Source organism: Papio anubis, chromosome 11 (assembly GCF_008728515.1).
Source record: "Papio anubis isolate 15944 chromosome 11, Panubis1.0, whole genome shotgun sequence".
NCBI lineage: Eukaryota > Metazoa > Chordata > Mammalia > Primates > Cercopithecidae > Papio > Papio anubis.
The window spans coordinates 84,692,132-84,711,150 of record NC_044986.1 but is presented as its reverse complement, the minus strand read 5'-3'; the positions used below and the strand labels follow the sequence as shown (position 1 = coordinate 84,711,150).

Here is a 19,019-nt window from a genome sequence, read left to right as displayed (position 1 = left end):
AAACTTTCTCCATATCTTATTATAGCTTGATAGCTTATTGTTTATCATTATATAGATAGATGCTCCTTGAAAGGGCCATATATGCAAAATAACCCCCAAATACAGAAGGAGCCAAGAAATCAAAGAATGAGGCAGGCATATCTAGTTTATTGGCAGAGGGTGATTTTTAGGGGGAACTTATGGAGACAAATGTGTTCTTGGGCAGAAATGTGTTCTTTTAAGACAGGCAGATGTTCACACCATTACTCCCCAGACTCAGGGTTTATATACCATAGGGAAAGAGTGTATATATGCTCCATAGACAATTAAAGACAACCCTCCAGAACAGGTAAGATTTCTCTATGTCTCATAGCCTATAATTTGTGTGATAACATCAAGGTCGACATGTTCTTACACTATGGATAGGAAATAAGGTAGGAATCAGGAGGAGTTTCCAGGACTGGGGTTCATCAGAAGTTGGAGTAGTGGATTAGCATCCAAAATGGAGTAACTTCTGTCTCCACAATGGATATATCACAGTTTGTTCAAATTATGAAGTACATCTTGGTTGCTTCCAGTTTTGTGTGATTATGAGTTAAGCAGCTATACACATTTGAATGCAAGTTTTGTGTGAATGTAAGTTTTCGGATTAATTAGGTGAATACCTAGGAGTACAGTTGCTGGATAGTATAGCAACAGTATGTGTAGCTTTGAAGGAATTTGCTTAAAGTGTCTTTGAAGTGGCTGTACCATTTTGCATTCCCACTGACAATGAATGATTGTTCCTGTTGCTCCATATACTCACCAGCATTTGCCATTGTCAGTTTTTTGGTTTTTAGCCATTCTAATAGGTATATAGTATTGTCTCATTGTTGTTTTAGTTTGCAATTCCAATAAGGACATATGATGCTAAACATCTTCTTATATGCTTATTTGCCACCATTATAACTTCTTTTAGGAGGTGTCAGTTTAGATATTTTGCCAACTTTATTTCGTTTCTTTTACTTTTTTTTTTTTTTTTTTATTTTACTTTAAGTTCTAGGGTATGTGTGCACAATGTGCAGGTTTGTTACATAGGTATACATGTGCCATGTTGGTTTGCTGCACCCATTAACTTGTCATTTACATAAGGTATATCTCCTAATGCTATCCCTCTCCTAGCCCCCCACACCATTACAGGCCCTAGCGTGTGATGTTCACCACCCTATGTCCAAGTGTTCTCATTGTTCAGTTCCCACCTATGAGTGAGAACATGTGGTGTTTGGTTTTCTGTCATTGTGATAGTTTGCTCAGAATGATGGTTTCCAGCTACAGTCATGTCCCTGCAAAGGACATGAACTCATCCATTTTTATGGCTGCATAGTATTCCACAGTGTATATGTGCCACATTTCCTTAATACAGTCTCTCATTGTGGACATTTGGGTTGGTTCCAAGTCTTTGCTATTGTGAATAGTACTGCATTAAACATACGTGTGCATGTGTCTTTATAGCAGCATGATTTATAATCCTTTGAGTATATACCCAGTAATGGGATTGCTGGGTCAAATGGTATTTCTGGTTCTAGATTCTTGAGGAATCACCACATTCTCTCCAGCACCTGTTGTTTCCTGACTTTTTAATGATCGCTATTCTAACTGGTATGAGATGGTATCTCATTGTGGTTTTGATTTGCATTTCTCTGATGACCAGTGATGAGGAGCATTTTTTCATGTGTCTCTTGGTGGCATAAATGTCTTCTTTTGAGAAGTGTCTGCTCATAGCCTTCACCCACTTTTTGATGGGGTTGTTTGTTTTTTCTTGAAAACTTGTTTAAGTTCTTTGTAGATTCTGGATATTAGCCCTTTGTCAGATGAGTAGGTTGCAAAAATTTTCTCCCATTCTGTAGGTTGCCTGTTCACTCTGATGGTAGTTTCTTTTGCTGTGCAGAAGCTCTTTAGTTTAATTAGATCCCATTTGTCAATTTTGGCTTTCGTTGCCATTACTTTTGGTGTTTTAGACATGAAGTCCTTGCCCATGCCTATGTCCTGAACGGTATTGCCTAGGTTTTCTTCTAGGGTTTTTATGGTTTTAGGTCTAACATTTAAGTCCTTAATCCATCTTGAATTAATTTTTGTATAAGGTATAAGGAAGGAATCCAGTTTCAGCTTTCTACACATGGCTAGCCAGTTTTCCCAGCACCATTTATTAGATAGGGAATCCTTTCCCAATTTCTTGTTTTCGTCAGGTTTGTCAAAGATCAGATGGTTGTAGATGTGTGGTGTTATTTCTGAGGCCTCTGTTCTGTTCCATTGGTCTATATTTCTTTTTTGGTTCCATATGAACTTTAAAGCAGTTTTTTTCCAATTCTGTGAAGAAAGTCATTGGTAGCTTATGGGGATGGCATTGCATCTATAAATTACCTTGGGCAGTATGGCCATTTTCACGATATTGATTCTTCCTATCCCTGAGCATGGAACGTTCTTCCATTTGTTTGTGTCTACTTTTATTTTGTTGAGCAGTGGTTTGTAGTTCTCCTTGAAGAGGTCCGTCACATCCCTTGTAAGTTGGATTCCTCTTTGTAGGAATTGCGAATGGGAGATCTGGCTGTTTGTCTGTTATTGGTATATAGGAATACTTGTGATTTTTGCACATTGATTTTGTATCCTGAGACTTTGCTAAAGGTGTTTATATCAGCTTAAGGAGATTTGGGGCTGAGACGATGGCATTTTCTAAATATACAATCATGTCATCTGCAGACAGGGACAATCTGACTTATACTTTTCCTAACTGAATACTCTTTATTTCTCTCTCTTGCCTGATTGCCCTGACCAGAACTTCCAACACTATGTTGAATAGGAGTGGTGAGAGAGGACATCCCTGTCTTGTGCCAGTTTTCCAAGATAATGCTTCCAGTTTTTACCTATTCAGTATGATATTGGCTGTAGGTTTGTCATAAATAGCTCTTATTATTTTGAGATGTGTTCCATCAGTACTTAGTTTATTGAGAGTTTTTAGCATGAAGGGCTGTTGAATTTTGTTGAAGGCCTTTTCGGCATCTGTTGAGATAATCATGTGGTTTTTGTCTTTGGTTCTGTTTATATGCTGGATTACGTTTCTTGATTTGCATATGTTGAACTAGGCTTGCATCCTAGGGATGAAGCTGACTTGATCATGGTAGATAAGGTTTTTGATGTGCTGCTGGATTCAGTTTGCCAGTACTAAGAATTTTCGCATGGATGTTCATCAGGGATATTGGTCTAAAATTCTCTTTTTTGTTGTATCTCTGCCAGGCTTTGGTATCAGGATGATACCGGCCTCATAAAATGAGTTAGGGAGGATTCCCTCTTTTTTTATTGATTGGAATAGTTTCGGAAGGAATGGTACCAGCTCCTCTTTTTACCTCTGGTAAAATTTGGCTGTGAATCCGTCTGATCCTGGACTTTTTTTAGTTGGCAGGCTATTAATTACTGCCTCAGTTTCAGAGCCTATTATTGGTCTATTCAAAGATTCAACTTCTTCCTGGTTTAGTCTTGGGAGGGTGTATGTGTCCAGGAATTTATCCATTTCTTCTAGATTTTGTCGTTTATTTGCATTGAGGTGTTTATAGTATTCTCTGAGGGTAGTTTGTATTTCTGTGGGATCAGTGGTGATATCCCCTTTATCATTTTTTATTGCATCTATTTGGTTCTTATCTCTTTTCTTCTTTATTAGTCTTGCTAGTGGTCCATCAGTTTTGTTGATCTTTTCAAAAAACCAGCTCCTGGATTCACTGATTTTTTGAAGGGCTTTTTGTGTGTGTCTCTCTCTCCTTCAATTCTGCTCTGATCTTAGTTATTTCTTGCCTTCTACTAGCTTTTGAATGTGTTTGCTCTTGCTTCTCTAGTTATTTTAATTGTGATGTTAGGTTGTTGATTTTAGATCTTTCCTGCTTTCCCTTAAATGGACATTTACTACTATAAATTTCCCTCTACACACTGCTTTAAGTGTGTCCCAGAGATTCTGGTACGTTGTGTCTTTGTTCTCATTGGTTTCAAAGAGCATCTTTATTTGTGCCTTCATTTTGTTATTTACCCAGTAGTCATTCAGGAGCAGGTTGTTCAGTTTCCAGGTAACTGTGCAGTTTTGAGTTCTAATTTGATTGCACTGTGGTCTGAGAGACAATTTGTTGTGATTTCTGTTCTTTTCCATTTGTTGAGGAGTGCTTTACTTCCAACTATGTGGTCAGTTTTGGAATAAGTGGGATGTGGTGCTGAGAAGAATGCATACTCTGTTGATTTACGGTGGAAGTTCTGTAGATGTCTATTAGGTCCACTTAGTGCAGAGCTGAGTTCAAGTCCTGGATATCCTTGTTAACTTTCTGTCTCATTGATCTGTCTAATGTTGACAGTGGGGTGTTAAAGTCTCCCATTATTATTTTGTGGGAGTCTATGTCTCTTTGTAGGTCTCTAAGGACTTGCTTTATGAATCTGGGTGCTCCTGTATTGGGTGCATATATATTTAGGATACTTAGCTCTTCTTGTTGAATTGATCCCTTTACTATTATGTAATGGCCTTCTTTGTCTCTTTTGATCTTTGTTGGTTTAAAGTCTGTTTTATCAGAGACTAGAATTGCAATCCCTGCTTTTTTTTTTTTTCTTTCCATTTGCTTGGTAGATTTTCTTCCATCCCTTTATTTTGAGCCTATGTTTGTCTCTGCATGTGAGATGGGTCTCCTGAATACAGCACACTGATGGGTCTTGACTCTTTACCCAATTTGTGAGTCTGCGTCTTTTGATTGAGGCATTTAGCCCATTTACATTTAAGGCTAATATTGTCATGTGTGAATTTGATCCTGTCATTATGATGTTTGCTGGTTATTTTGCCCATTAATTGATGCAGTTTCTTCATAGCATTGATGGTCTTTACAATTTGACATGTTTTTGCAGTGGCTGGTAGTAGTTGTTCCTTTCCACGTTTAGTGCTTCCTTCAGGAACTCTTGTAAAGCAGGCCTGGTGGTGACAAAATCTCTCAGCATTTGCTTGTCTGTAAAGGATTTTATTTCTCTTTCACTTATGAAGCTTAGTTTGGCTGGATATGAAATTCTGGGTTGAAAATTCTTTTCTTTGAAAATGTTGAATATTGGCCCCCACTCTCTTCTGGCTTGTAGGGTTTCTGCCGAGAGAGCCACTGTTAGTCTGATGGGCTTCCCTTTGTGGGTAACCTGACCTTTCTCTCTGGCTGCCCTTAACATTTTTTCCTTCATTTCAACCTTGGTGAATCTGACAATTATGTGTCTTGGGGTATGTATCTTTGTGGTGTTCTCTGTATTTCCTGAATTTGAATGTTGGCCTGCCTTGCTAGGTTGTGGAAGTTCTCCTGGATAATATCCTGAAGAGTGTTTTCCAACTTGGTTCCCTTCTCCTCGTCACTTTCAGGTACACTTATCAAACGTAGATTTGGTCTTTTCACATAGTCCCATATTTCTTGGAGGCTTTGTTCGTTTCTTTTTATTCTTTTTTCTCTAAACTTCTCTTCTCACTTTATTTCACTAATTTGATCTTCAATCACTGATACCCTTTCTTCCACTTGATCAAATTGACTATTGAAACTTGTACATGCATCACGAAGTTCTCATGCCAAAGTTTTCCGCTCCATCCATTCATTTAAGGTCTTTTCTACACTGTTCTAGTTAGGAATTCATTTAATCTTTTTCTCAAGGTTTTTAGTGTCCTTGCAATGGGTTCAAACATGCTCCTTTAGCTTGGGGAAGTTTGTTATTACAGACCTTCTGAAGCATACTTCTGTCACCTCCTCAAAATCATTCTCTGTACAGCTTTGTTCTGTTGCTGGCGAGGAGCTGCGATCCTTTGGAGGAGAAGAGGCACTCTGGTTTTTAGAATTTTCAGCTTTTCTCCTGTGGTTTCTCCCCATCTTTGTGGTTTTATCTACCTTTGGTCTTGGATGTTGATGACCTACAGATGGGGTTTTGGTGTGGATGCTCTTTTTGATGATATTGATGCTATTCCTTTCTGTTTGTTAGTTTTCCTTCTAACAGTCAGGTCCCTCAGCTGCAGTTTTGTTGGAGTTTTCTGGAGGTCCACTCCACACCCCGTTTGCCTGGGTATCACCAGCGGAGGCTGCAGGACAGCAAATATTGCAGAACAGTAAATAGTGCTGCCTGATCCTTCCTCTGGAAGCTTCATCCCAGAGGGGCACCACCTGTATGAGGTGTCAGTTGGCCCCTACTGGGAGGTGTCTCCCAGTTAGGCTACATGGGGGTCAGGGACCCACTTGAGGAGGCAGTCTGTCCATTCTCAGAGCTCAGTGTCCTGGGAGAACCACTGCTCTCTTCAGAGCTGTCAGGGACGTTTAAGTCTGCAGAAGTTTCTACTGCCTTTTGTTCAGCTATGCCCTGCCCCCAGAGGTGGAGTCTATAGAGGCAGCTGGCCTTGCTGAGCAGCAGTGGGCTCTGCCCAGTTTGAGCTTCCTGCTGCTTTGTTTGCCTACTCAAGCCTCAGCAATGGCGGACGTCCCTCCCCCTGCCAGACTGCTGCCTCGCAGGTTGATCTCAGACTGCTGTGCTAGCAGTGAGCAAGGCTCCGTGGGTGTGGGACCCACTGAGCCAGGTGCGGGATGTAGTCTCCTGGTCTACTGTTTGCTAAGATTGTTGGAAAAACAACAGTATTAGAGTGGGAGTGTACCATTTTTGCAGGTACAGTCTGTCATGGCTTCCCTTGGCTAGGAAAGGGAAATCCCCTGACCCCTTGCACTTCCTGGGTGAGGCGACACCTCACCCTGCTTTGGCTTGCCCTCTGTGGGCTGCACCCACTGCCCAACCAGTCCCAATGAGATGAACCAGGTACCTCAGTTGGAAATGCAGAAATCACCCGTCTTCTGCGTCGATCACGCTGGGAGCTGCGGACTGGAGCTATTCCTATTCAGCCATCTTAGAAGGCATTTCTTGTTTCCTTTTAAAAAAAAAGATTTCAATAGTTTTGGGGGAACAGGTGGTTTTTTATTATATAGATAAGTTCTTTAGTTATAATTTCCGAAATTTTGGTGCACCCATCACCTGAGCAGTGTGTACTGGACCCAATGTGTATTCTTTCTATCACTTACCCCACTTCCCAACTTCCTCCTAAATCCCCAAAGTCCATTATATCATTCTTTTGTCTTTGCATCCTCATAGCTTGAGCTCCCATGTATAAGTGAGAATATATGATATTTGGTTTTCCATTCCTGAATTATTTCAACTTAGAATAATGTTCTCCAACTCCACCAGGTTGTTGTACATGCCATTATTTTGTTCCATTTTATGGCTGAGTGGTATTCCATGGTGTATGTATGTGTATATGTGTGTGTGTGTGTGTGTGTGTGTGTGTGTATGTGTATATATATATATATCACATTTTCTTTTGATTGGTATTTAGGCTTGTTCTTTATTTTTACAATTACAAATTGTGTTGCTGTAAACATGCCTGTGCAAGTGTCTTTTTCATATAATGACTTCTTTTCCTCTGGGTAGATACCCAGTACTGGGATGGCTGGATAAAATGGTAATTCTACTTTTAGTTCTTTAGGGTATCTCCATACTGTTTTCCATAGTGGTTGTACTGGTTTACATTCCTACCAGCAGTGTAAAAGAGTTCCCTTTTCACCACATCCATGCCAACATCTATTAATTTTTATTTTTAAATTATTGCCATTCTTTCAGGGGTAAGGTGGTATCTCATTGTAGTTTTGATTTGCATTTCCCTGATAGTTAGTTATATTGAGCATTTTTCCATATGTTTATTGGCTGTTTGTACAACTTCTTTTGAGAATTGTCTATCCATGGCCTTTGCCCACTTTTTAATTTTTTTTTTTCCTTTCTGATTTGAGTTCCTTTTAGATTCTGGAAATTCGTCCTTTGTTGGATACATAGTTTATGAATATTTTCTCCCAGTCTGTGGGTTGATTGTTTACTCTGCTGATTATTTCTTTTGCTGTGCAGAAGCTTTTAAGTTCATCAGGTGCTATCTACTTATTTTTGTTTTTATTGCTTTTGTTTTTGGGTTCTTGGTCATGAAGTCTTTGCCTAAGCCAATATCTAGTAGAGTTTTACCAATGTTATCTTCTGGAATTTTTATGGTTTCAGGTCTTATATTTAAGTCTTTGATCCATCTTGAGTGGATTTTTGTATAAGACGAGAGATAAGGATCCAGTTTCATTCTTCTGCATGTGGCTTGTCAGTTATCCCAGCACCATAAAGTGGGAAAAGGATACTTTCCCCACTGGTAAATCACAGAATTTGTTGAACAGGGTGTCCTTTCTCCATTTTATGTTTTTGTTTGCTTTGTCAAAGATCAGTTGGCTGTATTTGGCTTTATTTCTAAGTTCTCTATTCTGTGCCATTGGTCTACATGCCTATTTTTATACCAGTACCATGCTGTTTTGGTAACTATAACCTTGTAGCATAGTTTGAAATGGAGTAATGTGTTGCCTCCAGATTTGTTCTTTTTGCTTAGTCTTGCTTTGGCTGTGTGGGGTCGTTTTTGGTTTCATATGAATTTTAGGGTTTTTTTCTCATTCTGTGAAGAATGATGATGATACTCTGATGAGAATTGCATAGAATCTGTAGACTGCTTTGGGCAGTTTAGTGATTTTCACAATATGGATTTTACCCATCCATGAACATGGTATGTATTTCCATTTGTTTGTGTCATCAGTGATTCCTTTCACCAGTATTTTGTAGTTTTCCTCGTACAGATCTTTCACCTCCTTGGTTAAGTATATTACTAAGCATTTTATTTTTATTTTTTGTAGCTGTTATAAAAGGGATTGAGTTCTTGATTTGCTTCTCAGCTTGGTTGTTGTTGAGGTATAGCAGTGCTACTGATTTGTGTACATTGATTTTGTGTCTTGAAACTTACAGAATTAATTTATCAGATCTAGGAGCTTTTTGGATGAGTTTTTAGTTTTTTCTAGGTATACAATCATATCATTGGTGAACAGTGACAGTTTGACTTCCTCTTTACCAATTTGGATGCCCTTTATTTCTCTTGTCTGATTACTCTGGCTAGGACTTCCAGTACTATGTTGAATAGAAGTGGTGAAAGTGGGCATCCTTGTCTTGTTCCAGTTCTCAGAGAGAATGCTTTCAACTTTTCCCTGTTCAGTATAATGTTGGCTGTGGGTTTGTCATAGATGGTTCTTACTACCTTGAGGTATGTGCCTTCTATGCTGGTTCTGCTGAGGCTTTTAATTATGACGGGATGCTGGATTTTGTCAAATGCTTTTTCTACATCTATTAAAATGATCATATGATTTTTAATTCTGTTTATGTGATATATCACATTTATCTAATGTATGTTAAACTATCCTTCCATCCCTGGTATGAAACCTACTTGATCATAGTATATCATCTTTTTGATATGCTGTTGGATTCACTTAACTAGTATTTTGTTGAGGATTTTTGCATCTGTGTTCATCGGGGTATTGGTTTGTAATTTTCTATTTTTTTTTTGATTATGTCCTTTCCTGGTTTTGGTATTAGGGTAATACTGGCTTCATAGAATTATTTAGGGAGGATTCTCTCTTTCTCTATCTTTTGGAATAGTTTCAATAAGATTGGTACCAATTCTTCTTTGAATGTCTGATAAAATACAGCCATAAATCCTTCTGGTCCTGGGCTTTCTGTTGTTGTTGTTAACATTTTATTTTATTATTACTGACTGAGTGTTGCTACTTGTTATTGGTCTGTTCAGAGTTTCTATTTCTTCATTTAATCTTGGAGGGCTATATATTTTCAGGAATTTATTTATCTCCTCTAGATTTTCTAGTTTGTGTGCATAAAGGTGTTCATAGTAGCCTGGAATGAGCTTTTGTGTTTCCATAGTATCTGTTGTAATATCCTGTTTCGTTTCCAGTTGAATCTATTTGGATCTTCTCTCTCCTTGGTTAATCTAGCTAACAGCCTATCAATTTTGTCGATCTTTTCAAAGAACCAGCTGTTTGTTTCATTTACCTTTTGTATATTTTGTTTCAATTTTATTTAGTTCTGCTCTGATCTTTGTTATTTCTTTTTTTCTGCTGGGTTTGGGTTTAATTTGTTCTTGTTTCTCTAGTTCCTTGAGGTGTGACCTTAGAATGTCTGCTTGTGTTCTTTCAGACTTTTTGATGTAGGTATTTAATGCACTGAACTTTCTTCTTAGCACCACTTTTGCTGTATCCTAGAGGTTTTGATGTTATTTCACTATTATTGTTCAACTCAAAAAATTTTTAAATTCCATCTTGATTTCATTGTTGACCCAAAGATCGTTCAAGAGCAGATTAATTAATTTCCATGTATTTGTATAATTTCAAGAGTTCCTTTTGGAGTTAATTTCCAGTTTTGTTCTACTGGGGTCTAAGAGAATACTTGATATAATTTTCATTTTCTTAAATTTATTGAGACTTTTTGATGTACTATTATATGATCTATCTTGGAGGATGTTCCATGCACTGAAGTAAAGAGTGTATATTCTGCATTTGTTGGGTAGAATGTTCTGTAAATATCTTTTAAGTCCATTTGTTCAGGAGTGTAGCTTAAGCCCATTGTTTCTTTGTTGACTGTCTTAATGACCTGTCTAGTGCTGTCAATGGAGTATCGAAATTCCTCAATATTATTGTGTTGCCATCTGTCTCATTTCTTTGGTCTCATAGCAATTGTTTTATAAATTTGGGAGCTCCAGTGTTAGGTGCATATGTTTTTAGGATTGTGATATTTCCCTGTGGGACTAATCTTTTTTTTTTTTTTTTTTTTTTTACTGTTGCTGTTTTACAGTCTGTTTTGTCTGATATAAGAAAAATTATTTCTGCTTGCTTTTGGCTTCCATTTGCATGGAATATCTTTTTCCACCCCATTACCTTAAGTTTATGTGAGTCCTTATGTGTTAGGTGCGTCTCTTAAAGAGAACAGGTACTTGGTTGGTCGATTTTTATCCATTCTGCCATTCTGTATCTTTTGAGTGGAGCATTTAGGCCAGCCACTTACAGTCAATGCTAGTATTGAGATGTGAGGTACTATTTTATTCATCATGCTAGTTGTTGCCTTAATAACCTTTTTTTCATGATGTTATTGTTTTATAGGCCCTATGAGATTTATGCTCTAAGGAGGTTCTTTTTTGGTGTATTTTGAGGTTTTGTTTCAAGGTTTAAAACTCCTTTAAGCATTTCTTATAGTGCTGACTTATTAGTGGCAAATTCTCTCAGCATTTGTTTATCTGAAAAATATTTTATCTCCCCCTCATTTATGAAGCTTAGTTTTGCTGGATGCAAAGTTCTTGGCTGACAATTATTTTGTTTCAGGAAGCTGAAGATAGGACCCCAATTCCTTTCAGGAAGCTAAAGATAGGACCCCAATCCCTCTGGCTTGTAAGGTTTCTACTAAGTCTGCTGTTAATCTGATACATTTTTCTTTATAGGTGGTCTCACAGCTCAAGATTCTTTTCTTCGCCTTGACTTTACATAACCTGATGACTGTGCCTAGGTGATGATCTCTTTGCAATGCATATCCCAAGTGTTTTTTGAGCTTCTTGTATTTGGATGTCTAGATTTCTAACAAAGCCAGGGAAGTTTTCCTCAACTATTCCTTCAAATAAATTTTCAAAACTTTTAGATTTCTCTTCTTCCTCAGGAACATCTATTATTCTTAATTTGGCCATTTAACATTATCCCACACTTCTTGGAGGCTTTGTTCATTTTTTAAAAGTTCTTTTTTCTTTGCTTTTGTCTGATTGTGTTAATTCAAAAGCCTTGTCTTAGAGCTCTGAAGTTTTTTCTTCTACTTATTCTAGTCTGTTGCTGAAACTTTCCACTGCATTTTGTATTTCTTTAAGTGTGTCTTTCATTTCCAGAAGTTGTGATTTTTTTTTATATCTATTTCTCTGGAGAATTTTTCATTTATATGCTGTATTTTTAAAAATTTTCTTTTTTTTGACTTTTTTTCTGGTATCTCCTTGAGTAGCTTAATAATCAACCTTCTGAATTCTTTATGTGGCACTTCAGAGATTTGTTCTTGGCTGGGGAGCTGGTGTGATCTTTTGGAGCTGTTAGAGAACCATGTTCTGTCTTGTTACCAGAATTACTTTTCTGGTTCTTTCTCATTTGGGTAGACTATTTCAGTAGAGAGATCTGAAACTCAAGGCCTGATGTTCAGATTCTCTTGTCCCATGGAGCGATCATTTGATGTGGTGTTCTCCCCATTCCCTTAAGGATGGTACTTCCTGAGGGCTGGACTGCAGTGATAGTTATTGTTCTTCTGGGTCTGGCCACCCAGTGGGGCTACCAGGCTCTGGGCTGCTGCTGGGGGATGTCTGCAAAAAGTCCTATGATGTGATCCGTCTTCAGGTCCCCCAGCCATGGATACCAGCACCTGTTCTGGTAGAGGTGGCAGTGAAGTGAAGTAGACTCTGAGAGTCCTTGATTGTAGATAATGTTTACTGTTCTGGCTTTCTTGAATGCTGGTTATGCTACAGTGAAGTTGTCAAGTGGATACACTTAGGACCTCTGGTTAGCCAGGATGTTTCAGGCAGTGGAATTAGGTGTTGACTTCCCCTTCCTGGGATCAGGATTATTCTGTTATGTGTTGCTGTAATGGCCTGAGTTGGTTGGCCTCTAGCCAGGAGGTGGAATTTTCAGAAGAGCACCAGCTATGATACTAGTACGGGGCTCTAAGTCTGCCCTAAGACGGCCAGGGTAAGTATTTTTGTTTCTCAGGTGCTGGGGGCAGGGTTCAGGGGATAAAGTTCCCCAGAGTTTCTATGTTTTGTGTTCAGCTACCAGGGCAGGTAGGGAAATGCCATCAGGTGGCAGCAGATTAGGCAGATCTGGTTTCAGACTCTCCTTGGGCGGGGTTTGCTCAGGCCACTGTGGGGTCTGGGAGTTGGTTCTTCGGCCAATGGGATTATGTTCTATAGGGAATCTTGACCACCTCTTGACCACCATATAATCTATGCTGTATTATATAGTTTGCCAGGGAAGTCAGGGATAGCCAGTAGCAAGAGGCCTGACTCATCTCCCATAAAGTTGGCAAGCCCACATATTCTGCAATGCCCCGCTCAGACCTTGCCCCTGCTCTGTTGGTGGCAGTTCTTGTACTCCTGCACTTGCTTGTATCTGCAGCAGCTCCTGCTCCTTCCTCGGACTCTACTCCAGAAAATGTGAGCCCAGTCAAAACCACTACCAATTTCATCCGGGAGCTTTCTTCACCCCACAACACTTTCACAATTCTGCTGGTTGCCTTCCTCAAGGGCCCCAGTGAGATATAGTCAGGAATGGCTTCCCTGTGCTCGAGCTGGAGACGAGGAGTTCATATAAGGCACTTCCTGCTGCTACTTCTACTTTTATATTTTGTGTGACTCTCTAAATCCTTTCATCTCTAGGTAAGGTTAAATTATTCTCCTGTGATCTGGATTTTCAGATTCCTAGTAGGGATGTGTGTTTGGAGGTCGGTTTTCTCCCTCTTACACTCTGGGAACTCACAGTTTTTCTCCTGTTTCACGGAATTTGCAGTGACATGCCTATTTTGCCATTTTTTAAATGAGGTTGTTTGTTTTTTCATTGTTGAACTTTAAGAGTTCTTTGTATATTTTTTATTAGAACTTTTCTATCGGATATGTGTTTTTCAAACATTTTCTCCTGGTCTGTAGCTTGTCTTTGTATTCTCTTAACAGTGTATTTTGCAGAAAAGTAGTTTTTAATTTTAATAAAGTCCAACTTATCAACATTGTTTCCTGGATTATCCTTTTGGTGTTGTATTTAAAATCTCATTGTCAAAACCAAGATCGCCTAGATTTTCTCTTTTGTTATTGTTGTGTGGTTGCATTTTATACCCCAAGAGAATATTTTGAAGTCCTAACCCCAGATACCTGTGAGTCCAACAACTTAAGCTGAGGTCCTAATACAATGATTGGTGTCCCTGTAAAACAAAGGAAATTTGGACACAGACAGAGGGAGAAATTCCTGTATCAGCAGAGGCTGAAATTGGAGTGGGATGTCTATAACCAGGGAACATCAAGGATTACTGAAACCACCAAAAGTTAGGAAGAGACAAGGAAACATCCTTCCCTGGGGCCTAAGAGAGGGCATGGCCTTGCTGCCACCCTCAGACTTTTGCCCCCAGAACTGTGAGAGAATACATTTCTGCCTCTTTAAGCCATCCAATTTGTAGCACTTTGTTATGGCAGCCATAGGAAATGAATACATATTTTGATACCAGGAAATCTTTTTCTGTTGTAATAAGTACCTAAAAAACATGGAAGTGGCTTTGGAATTGTGTATAGACTGGAAGAATTTTTAGGTGCGTTATATAAAATGAACCTAAAAATTAAAAATTTTCAGGTGATCACACACCTGAAAGACATACTTGTGGCTTGGTACATGGAAGGTGTGGTTGCCAGGCAACCACATCCAGCCTGGGTTGTTTGGTGACTGGATAAGGTATGGGACTGGTAATCTCCAAACCATCCTAATCGCTTTCTTAGAACTATCTGATTGAGGCTAAGGGCATGCCTCTTTCTGTTTGTCCTTTTCTTCTGTTTGTTCTTGAATTAGTCACTGTGAAACTTTAGCCACTCACTTCCTAGAAGTAGCATAGAGTCCCCCAAAACATAGGTACCATTATATTCTTTAGGAACAGCTTTAGTACCAGAAGTGGGTGGCTCAGGCATCCTCTGCTTATCACAGGGGAAGTGTTTTCCACCTATTACCTCATATCTGACTCTGGGGACCACAGAGGAAGGAAAGGTGGGGAAGGTGGTAGCTAGGAGGGAAGAATTTCAAATGAGGGCTTCTTCTTCTTCTTCTTCTTCTTCTTCTTCTTCTTCTTCTTCTTCTTCTTCTTCTTCTTCTTCTTCCTCTTCCTCCTCCTCCTCCTCCTTCTTCTTCTCCTTCTCTTTCTCCTTCTTCTTCTCCTTCTCTTTCTCCTTCTCCTTCCTTTTTTCTTTTTTCTTTTTTCTTTAACTAGGCTTCAGAAACTTAGGGTTCATACCATTAAATGATGAGAAATCTAGAAGGTTGGTTTTCTCTTCTCATTATTAACTTATCATGGGAAAGATGTCTACAGAGGATAAAGGAGTAGGAACATGCCTTTTCTTTTTTCTCTGTTCATGGCAGGGCTTCTAAAAGGAGCCTGACTATAGCTCTCAGTTCAGACAAGAATATTATAACCATTACTAATGGTCTTCAGTATTTTAAGGAGAAAGTTTATGGACTTAAAAAATTTTGTATCTGCAAAAGATCCATATTGCCCATAGCCCTTTTCTAAATCTTTTATTTTATAGATTAAATGGCTAAAGATTAAGGACAAGGTTGGCCTTTAGACATATGTGGACCCATGGATATGATCTGAGTAAGTCAGGAAGTTCTCTCTCTGATTTCTTTTCATTTTCTTAGTGCAGATGCCTTCCTTGTCCTTTAGGTGGCATATTGGTTTTTCTGGAATCTGTTGCGAAACTGTTCTTATCTACTTAAAGGGAACTCATTTGAAGTCTGAGCCTTGAGGGAATAGGTAAAACAGGCATGTTGGAAGGAAAGTATGAGTCTCAGGTGAGTCTCAGGTGGCAGGGACAACTGTGTATTATAATTTTACTTGGAGTTTTCCCTGGTTTGATGATCTCTTATTAAGCCTGTAATTTTAGTCCTTATTTATATAAGCCCATTGACTGCACATTATGAGACATTTGTCTGCAATTCCTCTTTTCATGATAGCAGAACAAGTTAAATTTTGTTGGACATGTATATTTTTACATTAAGAAGATACTAGCTTGTTACTTTTAAGCATTTAGTGCAAAAATAGTCAAATGTAGGTAAGCCTTGTACGCAAAATTATTTGCAGTTAAAAATATTGCAACATTACCTAGTTCGTTTTTCCTTCTTTTGCAGAGATGAGTGTTCTGTGATTACCCTGGGATGATGTTCAGGTAATGCTGTGTGGTTTTTTCTCTCCTGGGAAGTGGAAGGCAGGAACTTAGAAAGTGAGATATAACTAAGAAGGGTCTGTTAATGAGGACGACAATGTATTTCCCACACTAGCCTTTGTCAGAGCTATCTAAGACTACTCCCAGGTTCAGCAATTGGATAGAAGGATTCATAGGTTTCAGCAGGTAGTCACATTCATGGCTAAGATATGGTAGACTGAAAAGGTATGAAGCAAAATCAACAAAGGAAAATCAGACACAATCTCCCTGGAATATTCTCCTTGTGAGTCACGTAGGATGCACTTAATTTTCTGAATAACAAGGTATGAGAACTTGTGTGAAGTGTTGTCTATCAGGGAAGCTCATCTGAACATAAGAATTTAGGGTCTTTATCAGGGGTTAGTCATGGGCACAGACTGTCAGTGCGACTGATAGCAGTCACTGAAATTCCAGATACCTAGAAGGAAGGAAGATGTTTTAGGAGAAATGAGCTACTTTTCTCATTTAGAAAAAATTTTGTATTAGTATAGGCAATGATTTTACCAGCCAAGTTCCCAGACACCAGCCAAGTGCCAGTCTTGTATGCAGGCATTCCTAAGGAGACTCGTCTTGGACCTGGTAGGTGAAGTCATGAACTTTTGTCTGCACACATATGTAATGTGTATACATTCCTGACTTACATGATCTCAGTTATGGAAATGGTTCAGCTGCACCCAGTAAATAAGTAGTTCTTTGGAGTATGGAAGCTGAGGTCTACTAATGAAACTGTGCCCCAAAGAGTTAATCAGTGGCAAAGAGAAATTCTTGAATTTATAGGATTGGTTGATAAAAACAAAAAACAAAAACAACTTTCTGAAACACTGAAATTCTCTCTGCTTTTAAGATAACAAAACTGGCTGAAATCAGTTGGAACCAATATGGCAAACTAGAGTCTACATAGTATGAGCTTGCTGACACCACAGCCCACATTTCCACTGCATGTTTTGTACTAACTCCCCCGGAATTTACATATGTGACCCATGAGACAGCATGAAGAGATACTGCACATACCCAAAGCCTTTTCAGCCACCCTTTTCTTTCTGCCAATCTCCTGCTATCCCCAAATTCACTCCCTCAATGTGTTCTAATAAAAATACTGCCTTAAAAACAGTACATGGAGACAGATTTGAGCTAGACTTCTGTCTCCCTGTTGGTTGACCTACAAAAAAGTCTTTCTTTTCTCAAAAACCCAGTGCCATAGTATTGGCTTCTAACACATTAAACAGTGAACTTTTTTGCTTGGTAGCAGTGATTGGAGGTACAGGAATTGTGTATTTTGAAATAAAGCACCCTCTTGTAATTACTGATACACTTCCGAAAGAGAGAGAGAGGAATGTAGGAAGGAGGGAAGAAAAGAAGTTTAAACAGACAGATGGACAAACGGATGGACCTGAGGTTCAGGAGGTTGGAGGGAGTATGCCAAAGCAATTTATATCATGAATGAAATAAACAGTAGAAGGTTGTTTGCCTTGGCACCTTAATAGCAGAAGCATCCAGATAACAGAGTCATTTCGGAAAGATGTCTTAAGTCATTAATCACTTTTACTTGAACCATTCTAATAATTGAAAAAGTATTTACTCAGAATGTAGCTTATGGCAACGCTATCATCAGTGCCTGGGTTTCAAGGGGTGAAGCATTGTTGACATAGGGTTCCAGTGCCTTTGGAACGTTAAGTCTTCCATTGTTCCAATGGATGCTTACAGTAATCCTTAGTGAGCTTGCTGCTAACACAGATGGTGACAGTTTGTTCTCATGTCTATGATGGGTGGGTAGCAACTATTTTTTAATGTTTAAACTTACATTAGTCACTTGATATTATCTTTATACAAGTGTTTCTATATTTTATTTTAATTGAAGTACATTATCTTTTTGCAGCTTTTTAAAAATCAACTTTATTGAGGTATAATTATGTATAAAGCTTTTAACCTTGCAAATAAAGACGGTTTTCTTTCTTCCTCCCCAATATTAATCCTTTTATTTTATTTTTCTTGTTTTGTCTGATTGCATTGGGCGAACTGTCAGTGGCTCTGGAGGTAGCACTTCAGCACTTCACTTCTCCCCGCTTCCCTCTGAGCCCCCAGCCCTCACACTCACATACTACAGAGAATAAGAAACCATGGAATGACATTTCTTAATGGTTACGTTTATAATCAGAAAAAGCAATACCACCATTCTTTATAAAAAACTAAAAATCATTATTAAAAGGCATAAAACCTGCCAAATAATTACTAGTAGCCTAAGAAGCTTATACTGAGAATTTAGACACAGGAAATACAGATTTCAGAGGAAAGAACTCTTATCCCTGGGGTGACTACAGGTGGGGCAAGAGTCAGTCACTATTGAACATTTGAGACTTCTTTCATTCCCTTCTCTTCAGGCTAGTATAAGTCTCAGGGAGTAGTGTGTGATAGAACTTTCACAAGAATTAGAGGTAGCCCCAGCCCTGGTGCTAAGAATTGCCAGAGGCCCAAGGTGCTGAGCATGTCATTTTAAATTGTATGTTTTCACATCTTGCACCCAACCCAAAGTCCACTGTGAAGAAATAGTGTTTGTTAGCACCTGTTTCAGTTTTGAGAGAGTTTGAGATAGACTGAAAATCCTGTCCTGGCTGAGGATTTGAGAATATGTACAGTATTCACTGATTCTCCAATTATGTCACCCTGCCACCTGAGGAAAGGTGTTTTGCTTTTGTTTCCTGAGCAAACTAAACACTTGCAGTTTTTCTTTTTTTTATGATTAGATGGGATCACTTTGTTTCATATTGGAGCTTTTGTTCCTCTATCCTCAGCGCTCTATCATAGAATAAGTAATACTTTTTAAAGGATTTCCCTTTTATCAGGGCTAATTCTCTATTTTCTATACTATTGCACCTTCCCCAGGAGTTGGAGGGAAACCTTTGTCTTACAGACCTGACCACTGGTCCCTCAATATCTTTCACATTCTTTCCCTCAGGGACCAAGTGCCTATCACTCAAGTGATACCTCTGTGACTTCTCAGAGCTCTTGATGTGGACATGCAGATTAGTTACCTGGTGATACATACACGTTCTTTATGGAATTAACTAATTAGTCCCTCAAACATTTCTTGCATGTCTCCAATGTG

At 38.8% G+C, this 19,019-nt stretch overlaps 1 protein-coding gene across 4 annotated transcripts in view; it reads left to right on the top strand.

The window, feature by feature from the left end:
- PTPN20 (protein tyrosine phosphatase non-receptor type 20) overlaps nt 1-19,019 on the top strand; it is a 115,768-nt gene that overhangs the window by 8,820 nt on the left and 87,929 nt on the right. The window contains exon 1 of one of the 4 annotated variants that reach the window (XM_021943293.2): nt 14,936-15,880. The exons of the other annotated variants lie outside the window; for them this stretch is intronic. The gene's annotated coding sequence lies outside the window, so the exon portion shown is untranslated. Of the gene's footprint in view, nt 1-14,935; nt 15,881-19,019 lie in introns of those variants that run through there. 4 annotated transcript variants of the gene reach the window in all.